This window comes from Protopterus annectens, chromosome 16.part0 (genome assembly GCF_019279795.1).
Source record: "Protopterus annectens isolate FY-2018-M chromosome 16.part0, PAN1.0, whole genome shotgun sequence".
Classification (NCBI taxonomy): domain Eukaryota; kingdom Metazoa; phylum Chordata; order Ceratodontiformes; family Protopteridae; genus Protopterus; species Protopterus annectens.
This window is the reverse complement of record NC_056750.1, coordinates 650,400,644-650,417,658: the sequence shown is the minus strand read 5'-3', so window position 1 is coordinate 650,417,658 and position 17,015 is coordinate 650,400,644.

Sequence of the window (17,015 nt, the reverse complement as noted above, 5' to 3'; positions counted from 1 at the left end):
AGTCAGGGACAAATCCAGAATTAATCAGGAACAATCAAGGGCACTTTTAAAATATTAATACTATTAACTTGAGACATTGAGAAAACAAGAGAATGTGAATTAATATATATTTTCTGAAGTAAAACAAATCTAGAACTTTAATTACTGTTATTATTTAGTAAGGGTAGTTCACCACCTTTTCACCAAAAGTCACCAGTTTTAGGAGGAATTAAGAGGGACAGAGCTAAAATCTGAGTCAAAATCAGGGACAGTTGAAAGGTATGTGTTAGGAATCTTCACCATACTAACTTTAAATTTGCAGTGGTCTGGTTACCCAGATTTGCAACCTTCAAAATATGATCAGGGACGATGTGGTTTCCTCAGAGTATTGTTTGTCAAATCTGTGATCATGTGATCATTGGGTTAAAGTGGGCAAGTGAATGCGTCTAACAGATAGTACCAGTGTTTGTGTATGATTTGCATCAGTTTCTCATGTTATGTATGGAGCTGGAATTTGCTGCAGTATAGTTTGGACCAAGGAGTTTTTGTTTGTTTTGCCTTGTTTGAACTGCAGTTACAGTAAAATTATACTGTTTCTTCAGAGGGAGCATGAACATTTTTTTAGAAATATAGGGGATGGTTACATGAACACTGCAGCTCCCTCACACCCCTTTATCTCTGTTTCATCCTTCTATATCTCATCTTGTCATCCCCTCACTTACTGCCTCTCATTTATCCTACCTCCCTCTTCTCTTTGTATCTCTCACACTTCCTCTTTCTACTCCTCTTCCTTCTGCACAGCTGTCTCACCTTTTCTGTCTTTTCCCCCATAGTATCCTTTCTTGCAACTATTCTCATCCCCGATTCTAATGTCTTCATACCGCTCTGTATAATGATATGCTTCTATCCCAGTAGCATAAGCCATCTCAGTCATAAGATATGGCTGTATCTTATCTAAAACACCCTGCTAAGCAAGATTCCATTTTTCCAACCATGTTTTGACATTGTAAATTGCTTTTTGAACTTCATGTTGTAGCCTATTCTTGCATCTGTAAATATGTATATGTTTTTTAGCATATCCTTGTACCTGTAAATACATTTTGCTCATTTCTTATGTGATTCTGTTCATGAGGGGGTTCCTACAAATGGTCCATTACAGTCAGTGCACTACATAAACACATAATAAATAAATAAATGAATATAAATGAATAGTTGTGCAACCATGGAGTTAGCACATTTAAGTAAAGGTAGTATTGGGAACTTCTATGTTTATGTGTTTTTTTATGGAAGTCAACTTTTACATTTAAATAGTTGATGTTATTATATATATTTTTGTATTGATGGATTTGATACTTGTGTGTTCATTGTCATGTCATATAGCTATAAAATGCTTCACTTTACAAACAACAGTCTAGTGATCATTATGTTAAGTGGCTAACAATTTTTGCAGGCCATTCAAAAGCCCAGTCAGTGGTGTTTTTACAAAGTGCTGAGGGAACATGTTGTTTGTAAAGGTGTAATTTCAATGCTGCTGCTACTGCATAAACTAGGAGTTTTATTACTATCAAGTGAACAAAAAGGCTGTGGAAGGGCTATTTGAGTAAAGGCTGCCAGCCTGCCACTGAATGAACAATGCTATAGAAAGCTGCTATGAATGTCATTTATGTTATCATTTGGTTTTAGTAGTCCGGTTTAGAGGACCTTAGTTTAGCATGACCCAAACAAAGAGTGCATTTCAAAAACTCGGTATTAGGATTTTAAAACAACTAAACTTGTTGCTTTTAATCATGTATTTAAACAGCTTTTGATAAAATAGGAAGTGGTACAATTTCATGAAGACCATTTTAGTACACCAGAATACTCACTGACTTTGTAAGCTTCTGATTCACGAAAGGCTTTGAGGCTCTTTCCCAGAAATTAATAAAATTATCTTGGAAGTGATTATATCTAAGTAATGGTAGAGAAGGTATTTGCCTGCATAGATTGTGTGTGTGTGTGGGGGGGTAAAGCACACAAAAAGTCAGAAAGATTGCTAGTCTAAAAAGTGTCCTTTTGGACAACTTATTTTATAATATTTGGAAAAGAAAGTTTCTCCTTTTCAAGACAAACATATATCCCATAACATGACTTATAATTATTTATTTATTTAACATTTGTTTACCAGGAAAGTCCAACTGGGACAGAGCCCATTTTCAGTGGAGGCCCAGAGAGAAATGCTCCAGACGCATGTCTTTGGAATGTCGGAGGAAACTGGAGCACCTGGCAGAAACCCACATGAATGCAGGGAGGACATGCAGACTCTGCACAGAAGGCACCTATATATATATATATATATACACCTAAAATTAAAGAAATTTTAACTAAGAAATTAACTTCGTGACAATAACAGCATTCAAAAAATAGTAAATCACACCAAAAACTCTTGTAGTACTTTAGCGCTTTCGTCTTATTTATTATCAAGACTTCTTCAGAAAGACATCTTTCATAACTATGAGCAACCATTTTCACTTCCTTTATATACATTAGTTCTAGCAGGCCATTTAAATTAACAACAGTTCCTTTCCAATAGTAAAGTGTGAACAAGCAGGGTGCTGTGTGCATTTTCATTAACATTACAATCGCAGTTACATAAGGTAAATTAGTCAGACAGTAATAGCCTTGTGGTGCCGTGTGCATACTAAAAGGGATTGTGTGCAAAAAGGGATTGTGTGCAAAAAAGGGGACTGTGTGCAAAAAGGGATTGTGTGCAAAAAAAAAAAAATTTTACAAAATATATTTGAATTACCCAGAGTATTTAGTAGACAACCTGTTCCAAGAGATCATACAGCACAGACACTCCAGGTACCCACCAATCCTGGAAAAGGGATTTGCAGCAAGGGCAAGCACAGAAAAAAGAAAGGACTGGGTGTCTTTTTCCTCCATTTCCTTCACAGTCCACAGATATGTCAGAGGGGTCCTCACCACAACAATTGGGACATCTTGGAAGGAGAAAAGGAAAGACCCTGACCTTGGGACTTGGGACATCCCGAACTTCAAATTCACCTCTTCCTCTTCTGAATAGTTGAGGAATAAAAAAAGTATCAGAGCCCAGGAAGCTGAAGTATTGGCAGAACCTGGAATGTCTGACTGCGGCAAAACCTGTGTACACCTGTGAAAACTAAAAAAAGGCAACAACGCAACCCCTTCCACGCAAACACAGCTTCAGCATACACACTGACACTGACACTGCAAGTGAAAAATGCAAATTACACTGTGCTTGCGCTACTTCTATATCGGGAACTGGGAAGGATGAGAGTCATATTAAAGAACACACTGCAGCAATACACAAACAGGACAGTTTGAATGCCTTTGGCTAACACAGTTCTATTTGCCCAAACTTCACAGGAATCAAATTCACAGTGCTGGAAAAATAACAGAAATTTAGGGGGGACACACACACATTCCTGCAAGTCCGGAAAATAAAAGATAGAACTGAGCTGATGTTGATGTCTCTCCAGGTTCTCAATGAGACACTGAACATTAATGTGCACTTAAAAGAGTATAGAGTCATGCTGTGATAATTCTAATATAAATACATACATTCACCCTCTTCCCCAAAACTCAACAGAAAAAGGTCTTCACATTCAAACATGCACAAAGAAGGCAATATCAGTGAGAAGTAAAGCTTTATAATGCAGCAATACAAACATGGGAAATAAATGCAATGTCATTAGGCAATAAAAGAGTTATAATACAGCAATACAGATATGAGAAAATGCAATGCCATTAAGCAGCAAAATTCTTGAAGGCAGCACTCCTAGCATGAGCAAAATGCAGTGTCATTGAATAATGAGGATTTATAATGCAACAATACAAATATGAGAAAATGCAATGTCACTGAGCAGTAAAGATTCTTTAAGGCAACAGTATTAACAAGGCAAAATGCATTATCATTGAACAATAAAGATTTATAGTGCCACAATACAAATATGAGAGAATGCAATGTCATTTAGCAGTACTAATACCCTCTACCCCCTTTATCAATTCTAAGCAGACCAACTATGAAACACTCTATTATATCTTGTTCACTGGCCAGTGACTACTTACAGTCTTGCTGCTAACATGATGGGGCCCAAGTTGGAGCTCATATGGATCCCTGTTATTTGTAATCCACAAAGCATTTAGGGGGGAACTACAATCTTATAAAATATAAAATGACAGCCAGAGCCTCTCACCACTCCGTTGAGAATATCCTAGTGACCAGGCACTGTGGTTCCTATGATGAGCAAAGTAGAAAAATCACCTACCTAAACTCTGGTAATCATCTATGGCTTCTCTGTACTAGTCCCAAGGGAACTCCTTTTCTTGCTGAATCATAGCAGGCATGGAACTACTGGTTTCAGACTTCTTTCCTGTTTTCGCAAAATACCATCATCCAGGATTTTAGCAAGAGGCAAATACAATCTGCTACTTCACTTTCCTGTCCCAAGGCACTGGAAAAGAAAATCCAGTCATGCTGCAAGTCCCCTTTTCCCTTCAACTACATGTTTCAGTCTTCCCTCCTTCAGCTAGTGTTCCAGTTCTCTCTTTCACTTTCTAATTTGTCTTTTATATACCTGAAAAGGAGCTCCACCTTGTGGTGAAATGAAAAACTACAGTATATTACTTTTACAGTGAAATACAGTGGGAGCCACATTTATTACCTTATTTATCTATGCCTTTTTTAAACAGGCTAGCCATTACTATAGCCCATTTACAGTGGAGACATAGGAAGGAAAACATAATAAATATATTAGAAAAAAGGACTTGTTACCCTGGCTCTGTGGCACAGAGGGATAAAGACCTGACTATCACTCAAACGACTTAAAACTGATTAATAGCTCAGGAAGTTGGAAGAGCCAAGAAGAGGTGAGGGAGAGATATGTGACTTATGTTGATGAACTCTCCTGGAAGGGAGGAAGGGTTGTGGTGGCTCCTCCCCCCTAATGTGACCTTGTAATCCAGGGGAAACATGTAGGAGAACAGGACTCTGGAGGAGAGATCTACCTTGCCAGTGCTAAAGCCCTTGCGTGTGTGTTTTGGGAAGTGGGCATGCCTCTGTATAAGGGGTTTTGGCAGTCCCTCTATGGTGAAATGACATCACCACTATGGGCTGGGGTTAGGTTGCATCTACAAAAAATGCCCTAATGGCTTTCCAGATGGATATCCCCATGACCTGCTTTGACCACGTAAGGGATGTGACGAATGAGTTGGGAACAGCTCTTGACATGGGAAAGAAATGGGCCAATGGAGTATGGTAAGCTGATGACCAGCAGGTAGTAAGATGCAAAAAAATATATATATTCATTAGAAAATTGTAAAAAAAAAAAGCATGGAGTGGCATACATGTCAGAGGGACATGATTTTAGTTGTACTTGTGTAGTATCACTAAAACACTATAGAAAATCCCCTCTTACATTGCAGGTCTTGCAACTGTAGTAACATTTTCCTAATGTGTTATACTCATACCGCTCAATCTCCTAGTGCAAGAAATGTGGACAAAGCCTAAAATAATGAAGGGACAGAGGTCCAAAAATAGGGACAGAGTTCATATATTGCTCTTATAAACATATAGAGTTGCTAGAATAACAGCATGCATGTTAGCATAAATTTTCTGAAGGATATAAAGTCTGAAACTCAAATTTATAACCCTATTTAATGACTTTATTCCTCAGTGATTTGCCAGAAAGCCACAATTTGTATGAGGAAGAGACCAAAACATGAGGCAACAATCTAGACATTCTGTGAAAATCTGGACAGTTGAAAGATATGAGCATACTGTGTCTTGTGTCTTAACACTGCTATAATGTCACTACTCCCTTTAAGATGCAGTACTTGGTTTTAATATGAAAACATACCAGTTGATATATTCTTGCAAAGCAGACCACTATTTCTGTAAGAAATAATTTAGAATCTGAGTTAAATATTGTTTCCATACCAGAATAACTGACACAGCTTACTCAGAAAAAAAGAACATATGTTTTAATTTCTTCACTGAAGAACTTTTCTATATACAGGCTATTCATGGAAATAAACTTCAAGTAAAAATGTTAGAGGAAAAAGTAGGTTGTTATAAGAGAATGAAACACAGCTACACCTCTTAGTAAGACAGGACATATTTTTTTTTAAAGAAATTTCATACATTTAAATTAAATCAAAGTCTCAAAAGGAATGAAATATCATATACCAATGTCAGACCTCTCTCTACACCTGTCCCATGTCACTATCCTGTCATAGTTCACAAAGAGTCACCATACGGCTGTCTCAATATTCAAAGAGCTTCCACACTTATCTTTGGTGCTGGAGGAACAGAAGGCTATGAGCTATATTCCCACACCAAGTAAATGGATTCATTTTTCCAATACTGATACTGCAGTATAGTATAAGGGGTGTTGCATTCTTGAGTGTCCTGTCCTTTGGATGGGACTTTAAACTGAGCCCATATCTACAGGAGAGTCACCATATTGCTGACTCAGTATTCAAAGAGCTTCCACACTTATCTTTGGTGTTGGAGGAACAGAAGGCTATAAGTTCTATTCCCACACCAAGTAAATGGATTAATTTTTCCAATAATGATACTGCAGTATAGTATAAGGGGTGTTGCATTCTTGAGTGTCCTGTTCTTTGGATCAGAATTTAAACTGAGCCCATATCTACCTGAGCTGGTGGACATTTTGATGTATGTAAAAGATTCTACAGCACTTAGTGAAGAGTAGTGGAAGCTCCCCAGTGCCCTGGCCAAATTTCCTCTTTTCAGTATGAGTACCACCTCAGGTTTTGCCTTAAAAAAAACACACTGGCTTAGTGGGACTAATCTATTCACTGAAGAGTGAGTAAATAAATAAATAAATAGATATACTGATTTCCCCCATCATGCTGTGCTAACAATAATATGTTGCAGGTGCAGATATCTAGAATGAGGCAGTATGCTTGATGCAGCATGCCATCATATCAGAAAGGTAACACCAGACAAATATAATGGGGTCATTTCCTCATTCTCTGAGGAATACAATTCTAGACCACCAAGCCCAGTTATTTTTTACCACATAGAATTTAATAACTTCCAAAATCACTTTGATTCCAAAATGTTTAAGTTACTGTGCTCCAGAAGATGTAGTACCTGGGCGTCTTGCCTTCATTTTTATAAGCTTCCTTCATAAATCGCCTAAATTATATAATTAAATATTTACAAGAGAGAGTAAATCAAAAGGCTTATAAGAATCACTTGATTAGGAATTATTTTTTCAAAAATTAATTTGCAAACAAGCCTATTTTGCCATACATGAATTAAGCAAATGAAAAAATGGGCACTTTGTTTTGTAGACACTCCATCACATATATTTAATTCCTGTTATCAAACAATAAAAAAATGAAGGTTTATCAGGTGATTAGGATCTGAAATAAATCCAGCCACCATGCTTTGCTTTTAATTTGTTTTATTAAAAGTACATTGTATGTTGCTGAGTTTGATTTTTATATTTTGGGACTGAAATAAATCCTATAGCTAAGAAGGAATGTCTCATACAGAAACACCTTACAGGATAAGCTGGTCTTACACACAGTAAAAGATTTGCTTATTATTTGTGATTACTCCACTATTTCACTTGAATGGAGATCGGTTCATCATATGTAGCATTTCACTGAGTAATAAGTGACTAACGATATTATTTGTAAAGCAAAATACACATAAAAGTGTAACTAAATGGGATGTGATATTACTTGCACTTTTCTCATTTGTCTCCAAAATGTTATAATTTTGTTGATGCTTATATTGATGTTTTTTTTTAATAACATTGTCAGAAAATGGAAGAACTTAATTATTTAATGGCTGGATTTAGAATTGCCATATTAAAGAATATATTAGTTGCTACAAAATAAAAAAAAAATACACATGTGAAGATTGGGTGAAGATAGATGAAGGCTGCCAGCCTAGCCAGACAGAATTTTGGAGATAATTCTGTCATCTGTAAATATTAATGTAAACCACAGGCTTGTTGTCTTAAATGGTAAAAACAGTGTTACATGTGGAACTGGAAAAAATGTAACAACAGTGCACTCTACTGACCAAGTAAAGCATATTGTGACCCTTTGATGTTAAAACTCGGAGACAGTAAGTCTAGAGTGAGGCATCCTGCCTATTGTTTTAAGGCCAGAGTCAATGGCCAGAATTTGCATGCATAAGTGTCCTTTATTGCTCTGGTTTCTGCCAAGAGGTGAAGAATGTAAATGTAGTTTCTGTTAGCCTGGGAACCCAGGGAAGTGTGAAGAATGATGTAATGTGAACCAGGAATGTGATTTTAAAAACAGAGAGAATCAGAGAGCATTAATCATTTTTGTCTTGACCATCCAACTCACCAGCACTGTCTTGCTCTATATGTAAATTTATCTTAGACTTGTGTTTTCTCTTAGAAATAGCTAGAAACTAGAAAGATTAGACTAAGTGTTTTTCTGTGATATCAGAACTGTACTACTGAATTATTTTAAGTATTTCTCTGTGATCTCTGACCTCTTGACTAGCACTGTGTAGTAAAAGTATTGATTTTGTTTTGACTATTTGTTATTAAATATTTTTAAACTCTTTCAACTGTGGCTGTTTTTGTAGAGATAATTTAAGCTCTTTAGAGTACTTGCATGCCTTTGGTAAAATTGTACAAAGCCACTCCAATAGCTTTAGCCCTGGGTTATACTACCAATTGGATAATAATATTGCACAGTAATAATTTGACACCCTTTTAAGGGCCTTTGAGTAGTTGATAAATATTAGTGGGTTTTGGCAGCTGGTATTACCGTATAGTCTGGGGAAAAAGGGGCACAGCTGAAGAACCTGTGCCAGCCTTCCCCAGGAGTATCTGTGTGGTTTTATAAACTCTTCTCAAAGAGTGTGTGTGTGTGTGTGTGTGTGTGTGTGTGTGTGTGTGTGTGTGTGTGTGTGTGTGTGAGAGTTACTTGGGCAGGGACACGAAGCACTGGTTGGACAGAAAGGGTGCTGGAGGTTTTAGGTTGCCCACTAGGCTGAGATCTGGACCCTATAGCTGTGCCAGTGGGAAAACTTATTGGGGACCTGGAAAACAAGTGATCGACCAGCCCCGGACTGACTGTGATCTCTGTGTGCTCTGAAGGGAAATTGCACTTTACTGTGTGTATTTCCTATCCTTTCCTCCTATATGAGACGCCCCTCACTGGTGTTAGTGGTGAGGATTGAGGCTGTTTGATTGCTGGGCCAGGGCATGGGTGTCACACATGTATTAAAATACAGTGCAATAATATCTATTGGAACGAAGGAACAAACTTTGCTAAAAATATTTCTAGTGAATTCTCTGAATTTTTCTTTTAATAACTGAATTTCTTTTCAAATGTATGCTAAATATGTAACAGTTTAGTTGTTCAGATATTTTTGTTTAATTTATCAATTAACTTCAATGCGTAATGCTTGATGAAAAATTATAAGAGTTTTATATGTAGTTAATTTATTTTGTTTCTTGAATGCAACAAGTCAAGATACTACTGAAATTGGATCCCAATAAATTAAATATTTGACTTCAAAATAGTATTGTTGGTTGTTGAGTTCTGTTTTGTTCAGCCCTTAAATATGCCCTGCTGGCACCAGTGGTATACTTCCACTTTGTTAAGGCTTTTGCAATTGTCAGTCACTTTTTTTAATGAATGTCACTGTTTGTTTAACTGCAGTGTGTTGGATTGTATGAGACAATGGTGCATTTTTTCATCTTTTCAACTCTGTACTGTGATTATGGACCTAATATATAATTTAGGTGGGTGTGACAAGCCAAGCAATATTTTTATTTGATTTTTACTCTTTCTGGAACTGAACTTTAGCAAAAACATAACTCAATATCTGATAACTTGACTGAGATTATTATAATAAGCATCAGTTGATAGGTGGCAGTCAAGGAATACAGTCTCTATGTCTGTACCATTAGCCAACAAATATTATTTGAGGGGTTAACTGGGTTTATGTGGAAACAGCAAATGAATACTTTTGTCTTGGCTTATAACAATCAATTGCTGCACCCAAACAACTTTTACCTTGAGCTACAACAGAACAGTGTTATAATCCCTGGCTTCCCAGGATTTCTCCCAGCTTGTCTCAGCCTACTGCCTTCCAGTGCTATCTTACCCAATGTAATTGAAACTAGGCCAAAAAAATGTTAAATATACAACACAATACATATCCACACACATCTATATCTATCTACTAATATATCTATATTTACAGCTATCTCTCTATCTATAACTATCTGTCTATTCACATAGCCTGTCACAACGACATTCTATCAAACCGAGATGGATCTACATCTTTACAGACTATATTAGTAAGTATTTTGTGTTTTGTGAGTGTGTGTGTGTGTGTGTGTGTGTGTGTGTGTGTGTGTGTGTGTGTGTGTGTGTGTGTGTGTGAGGAACTGGGGGGTGATAGCAATGGCTACATGATCATCAATTTACTTCTGCAATGTGCAGATCAGCAATGATCTGCATATCTTGGGTATAACTCTGATTCACTGTCATACAAATTAGCTGATGGTGAGGTCTTAATATGCTATGGCTAACATGTCTCTGAACTGTAAAATACAGCATCATGGGAGCAGGGTCTTTCTGCTCATGCCAGGCCTTTTAATGAATTCTTTGGTAAATCTACATTACAGTGAACTATAAAATAACTGATTGAGCTACCTAAAATGCAGCTGCTCTAACTAATAAAATGAACAATTAAATATATGTAATCTACTATAAATCAACAACATAAATAAAGCAGGTTCTACAAGCACAAGAAAATCAATGCATCCCCAAAACACTCTTTCCCAGCACAATACATATCCACCACCATCACAAAAAATAGTACAAGACAGCACACACATGTTTACAGCATACAACTTACAAAGAACATAACATAAAAAAGTAACCAGAACTGTCATTATCTACATCACTATCCACAATAATACACAACATCCATAATCAAACATACACACATGTATAAATGTACACATGCAAAACACAAATCCTCACACATAACACAATGCCAGTCAATGTACACCCATACACAAGTATATATGCACCCTCAACATATAAACCACAAAAAATGAAGACAGTAAATGCAGAAACACACACACACACACACACACACACACACACACACACACACACACACACACACACACACACACACACACACACACACACACCCTAATATAAGCCCCTGAAAAACCTGAGTTATAAAATACACATTATATTAACTCATGCCTACCCTTTTACATATCTCTAAAGCAATATGCATAATACACCTGCAGATATATAAAAAAATGTCTATATGAAAACATATGATTAAATAAATAATCTAATGGAGATCCATATGCATGCTAGGTTCTACAGATATAATAAACACCTACCACATCAAATAAAACAAAACTAAATAAATAAAATGAACAACATATCCTCTATACTATTGTATGTTAACACTTACCCTTTGAGGAAACCCATGAAAATTCATCTTTATAAATAAATAACAAGTAGATAAATAAATATACAAACAAGTAAATAAATAAATGTTGTATACTTATGATAATTACTATAGCTCAACAAAGCCTAATCCCATCCAAATAAAACTATATAAATAGTCTAGTACAAATGTCTGTAAAGAAGAAATACATGAATACTCCTTGATAATTAATACATAAATAAATAAACTAGCAACAAAATGATAATAATAAAAAATAACTCTAAAATATACCAAAATTCCAACAAATTATAAAAGGAAAAAAAGTTTGGACTTTTTACAAATCTAAATCATAGAAGGTACTTCCAAAGCTAATTTTGAAGGGCAGGTTTACATAAACAGTCTTACCAGGAACCACAGCTTACCAAATCAACAGATAAATTCAAATCATTACATAAAGTTAAAAACATTAAAAGTTTCTGTTATGGTGGTCATATGAAAATATATCTTATATCCAGTCATGTCATTTAGTAAATTTTAAATGAATAGTTTCAGTTTTGAAAGATGTGCCCCTCATCTGGAGTATGTCCCCTGTTTTAGAGATAAGAGACCAGTATAGAGTAGACCTGTTCTAGCTGGACTGGTGGTAATAATGAGATATATGGATAAAGCCCTGCCTAGGGCCCAGGTGACCCAAGTTCTGTTACCATCTTGGTGCCTTATGGTACAGTTCAGAGGATGGAATGCCCATCCTGAGAGGGAGGAGGGTGGGTTCTAGTTGTCTCATTTAGTTGTCCCTGACCCCATCACTGCTGTAGGGTAGAGATAAAGTCTATGATGGGGGTCAGTGCAGAGATTATGTGGACTTGACCATTAAGGCCCATGATAGTACCTCCTGTTGGCTGCATGATGCACATGACGATAGAGGAGAGTAGATGGTTCCTATAGTGAGGTCACTGCCCGTGTCATCAACAAAGGGGAAGGAGTAGGTCTTACATTCAAAATGATCACATTGTGGGATGCCGGCAAAATCTACACCCTGATATCTGTTTGGATGATGGGACCCCTGAACAGCTCTCACCCTAGGAGATCTGAGGGAATTCCCCCAAACCAGGCAATGAATGGCATTGAGTTTGATAGGGGAGACTTGAAGGCTGGCAAGGCAGAATGTTAAAGGACATCGGAAAAGTACATTAGCTCAACACAGAAACACAAGATGCAGTTATCTGCTCTGTGATGCACATTTATTTAATTTGCTATCTAAATTCATATTAAGACGTAGGTTTACCTCAAGGAACTGTAATGACAAGAAGACATGGAGAGTAACCTATTTAACAAAAAAAATCAAATTATTAAGTACACGTGTAGAAAATTGAGTAAAGATATGATAAAATAGATGATCATGGGTCCAAAATCCAATATTTAAGCCTGACTTTTGGTCACTGTCTGTACAGAGTTTGCATGCTCTCCCTGTGACAGAATTTATTTCCTATGGTTACTCCATTCGCATCCCACTTTCCAAAAAGCATACTGAATGATGTTCCACTAAATTATGCATTTATTCATTATAATTATCCCTGTCCTTGTCATCTGAGTTTTGGCTGAAGTCCAACCAAATTAATCAATAACCAAATGTTAAATAAATAAAGAAATGCAGATGGTTAACACCTTTAACCCCCTGTTTTGTATTTACTGCATGCATGCTTTGCTGTGGTAAGCGATGTATATGTGCATGTGCATGCACCTTTAACCCCCTGTTTTGTATTTACTGCATGCATGCTTTGCTGTGGTAAGCGATGTATATGTGCATGTGCATGCACCTTTAAACCCCTGTTTTGTATTTACTGCATGCATGCTTTGCTGTGGTAAGTGATGTATATGTGCATGTGCATGCACCTTTAAACCCCTGTTTTGTATTTACTGCATGCATGCTTTGCTGTGGTAAGTGATGTATATGTGCATGTGCATGCACCTTTAAACCCCTGTTTTGTATTTACTGCATGCATGCTTTGCTGTGGTAAGTGATGTATATGTGCATGTGCATGCACCTTTAAACCCCTGTTTTGTATTTACTGCATGCATGCTTTGCTGTGGTAAGTGATGTATATGTGCATGTGCATGTTAACACTCATGTCAGATGTCCCATTTTACTGTTTATTCTTTCGCAGTGTGGCTTTAGCTCGGCATGCTTGCTTTCTATGGATGCACCAGCCTAACACAGCACCTGTTACACATCTTTCCCCTCTCCATACCTGGTTACTCTTATTCTCTATACATTTATGTTATCTCTGAATATGTGCTTGCTGAGATACTGAACTGTTCACGAGCAAAAGCAGCAACTGCAAGACAAAGACCATGCAAGATACTTCTCATTTGCCCAGATTTTGGAGGGACATCCTTACATTCTTCTCAAACCTTTTTTCATTCCTTCTAAAGCTGGACGTGTTTTGGAAAAGTTTGAAGTTAATTATACCTGCATTTAAAACGTGCCAGCAATGCGGATCATTTTCCCTAACTATTTTTTGCTTTGTCCTTAACTCCGCAGGTACAGACGGTACAAAAGCAGACTCACCACAATCGCAAGAGCCAATTAATACTAACCTGGGGACAGCGTCTCATGACATGGTGACCGTAAGAATGTTCACTCAATAGGGTACCAAGGACAGCAAGAGCCGATTAATACTAACCTGGGGAGGTGTTATAAATTCTCTATCCCTGAGACATCGTTTCATGACATGGTGACCTTAAGAATGTTAACTCAATAGGGTACCAAGGACATAGCAACATAAACTGGTGAATATGGTGGTAAATTTTCCTGCACAGCACTTTTTATCGAATCAGATCAGGCCTGCATCTAGGTTTATAGTGTGCTTAAAAACTGCAAATATGTATGGGATGAAAACATACTAAGAGCTTTAGATATTGATTTTATCATCAAAGGATTTGACAAAAGTGCATCACTATTCCACAGAGAGAGAGAGGGGCATATAAAAGTCTTACTATGGAGTTTTAAATTCATGCAAAGCAAAGACATTGCCTTCATCCTTCTGTAAATTGGTTACCAAGCCAGCAGAAAGTCACACAGACACATACAGACCAGACAGATGTGCTTGCAAGAGCAGGTGCACACACACACACACACACACACACACACACACACACACACACACACACACACACACACACGCACGCACGCACGCACGCACACACACACACACACACACACACACACACACACAAACACTACAAAAAATCATGTTGCAGCTTTTAGATGCTGTTTCCTATATCATCCCCATGACTTACCCAAATTGACACCATTCTAAAGAAATAAGCTAACTGTTGTCTGCTCCCCTGCCCGGCACCCTGTTCATACCTCCTTTTCCGCAGCTCACATGAAATAATCTAGTGTTGTCCCTCCTGTGGGAGTCATAGTCAAAGCGTTCTCTGTTTGAATCAGTTTATTTGCTTTTTATGGGGCAGAACTCTTTCAGTTACAGTGATGGCATTTTCCACAGGAAGCTTATTTGGGCTGCCTAAGGATCCCGTGCTCACAAAGTGAATAAAACAAACACACACACACACACACACACACACACACACACACACACACACACACACACACACACACACACACACACACACACACACAGATTAACTTGAGATGTGTATGAAGTTCTGTAAGTTTCCAGTGCTGTCTTAGTTTCACCTGTTTACAATAATCATGGAACAGTGAATGTCTTTGTGCACTCTTTTCTTTCCTGGCCTCTCCAGCACAAACTTTTCCTACTAAACTGAATTAATGTTAATAATTAATGTACATAGCTTCCTGGATAAGGCCACATTATAACCATCAGTATCTTGATCACATTGAGATTTCTGCCTGTAGATGTAATACTAAGGTGAACTTAAAAAAGAGATTTGACACAGAAAAAAGTCCATTTCATCACCATTTGAGCCTTGTGCTGTTTTTTTAGAAAGCTACACTCTTTTGTGGAGTTATCTCTGTTAGTTGTATTGTCAGTGGTACAAAAGGTAACATACTTACCTTTAATGCTGGAACATTACAAGACAGTGGGATGTATTCCACACCAGGTACTTGGATCAGTTTCCTAATGCTGACGCTACAGTGCTGAACTCTTGAGTATTCCTTCTTTTGGATGAGATGTTAAATCGAGGTCCCATTGGCATGAGTTGGTGGTAGTTCAGCTGGATTGAAATAATCCTACCAAACTTATGAAAAAAAGAGTAGGGGACATTTTCTGGTGCCCTGGCCAAATTTTCTATATCAGTATGAATACTACCTCAAGTCTCTACTGAAAAGGCAAGAATGGTCTACTGAGACTAACGCAGTCAAGAAAAGGTATGTAAATAAATACACTGAGAATTTTTCCAGTGTGCTAGAAAATGTGTATACACTTGTGGAAGGCTAGACTTCTGTCTATTGCATATGCCCTATCTTCGCATTTTAATTATTGTTTCTGTCTTAAAAGGGCACACTAAATGCAGATGAGGGGAAAATGGGTTCCTTTTGCTAGCCTGTGCCAATAGTTATTATACCAATTACTCGACCAGAGAATGTACCTTCACAATACATGAGCAGACTCATACTTGGCTTGCAGACAGTAAGGAGGATTTTGTGTCTAGTAGAAATGCTTCTGGAAACCGACTTCTCTATAAGCACCCAAGACATCTTAGCTTGCATTACAGTTGCCCTGTTGTTATTGCTTGTAACTGAAAGATTAAATACACAAGTATGTTCTCAGGTTTGTCACATTATAGGCAAATGACACAACATAAGCAGCAAGAAAGTGTTTTTTTTTTTTTTTTGCAGAGGGGGGCACCCCCTCTTGTGGACACTATTACTCCTCACACCCCTTACTGTATTATACTCATGTCAAGGTGGCTACATCACTGAGAAAGACCAAATAGTAACAAGCAATGCAACATTTATTCCCCCTCCTCTTGGAGATTTTAAAATGTTACACACTTTGAGGAGTAGTAAAGCATTCTTATGTGGCATGAGCAGCAACACATATACAACTTTATACAACTTGCACCGCAAGCTTTTGGGCTTTTGCAACTATGACACAAGCAACTGTGACTTGAGGAACTGGATGTAAGCCATGGGAATGAAACTGAGGATGGGATAGGCCTGCATGTCAATCTACATAGCTAAGGTGAGGCAAATGGGGAAACTTTCCTGGCCACAAAGTTTTAGGGGCACTATTGGCCATCTGATCCACCTTCCCGATTCCAGATCAGTCTTTGCATTTGAGGTCAACACCATGTATGGTGTAAACTTGTTACAGTTTAAAAATCATAAAAAAAATCTTTTTTTTTTTTTAAAGTAAAACCTGATCACTGTAGTGCCCTGTGTGAGGTATAATATAGCAACAGCTTGCTACATTAATATTTCATTTTTTGGTTGCTGTTTTTTCTTTTCCCTAAATGTGAGGAAGAAGGGTAGGGTGGATGGCACGGGGATGGGACCTGATTGTTTCCTGCTTTTCACAAGCCCTAGGTCCTGATCTCAAACTTATTTTTTTTGCTCCTCCATTGCTGGGGCAAG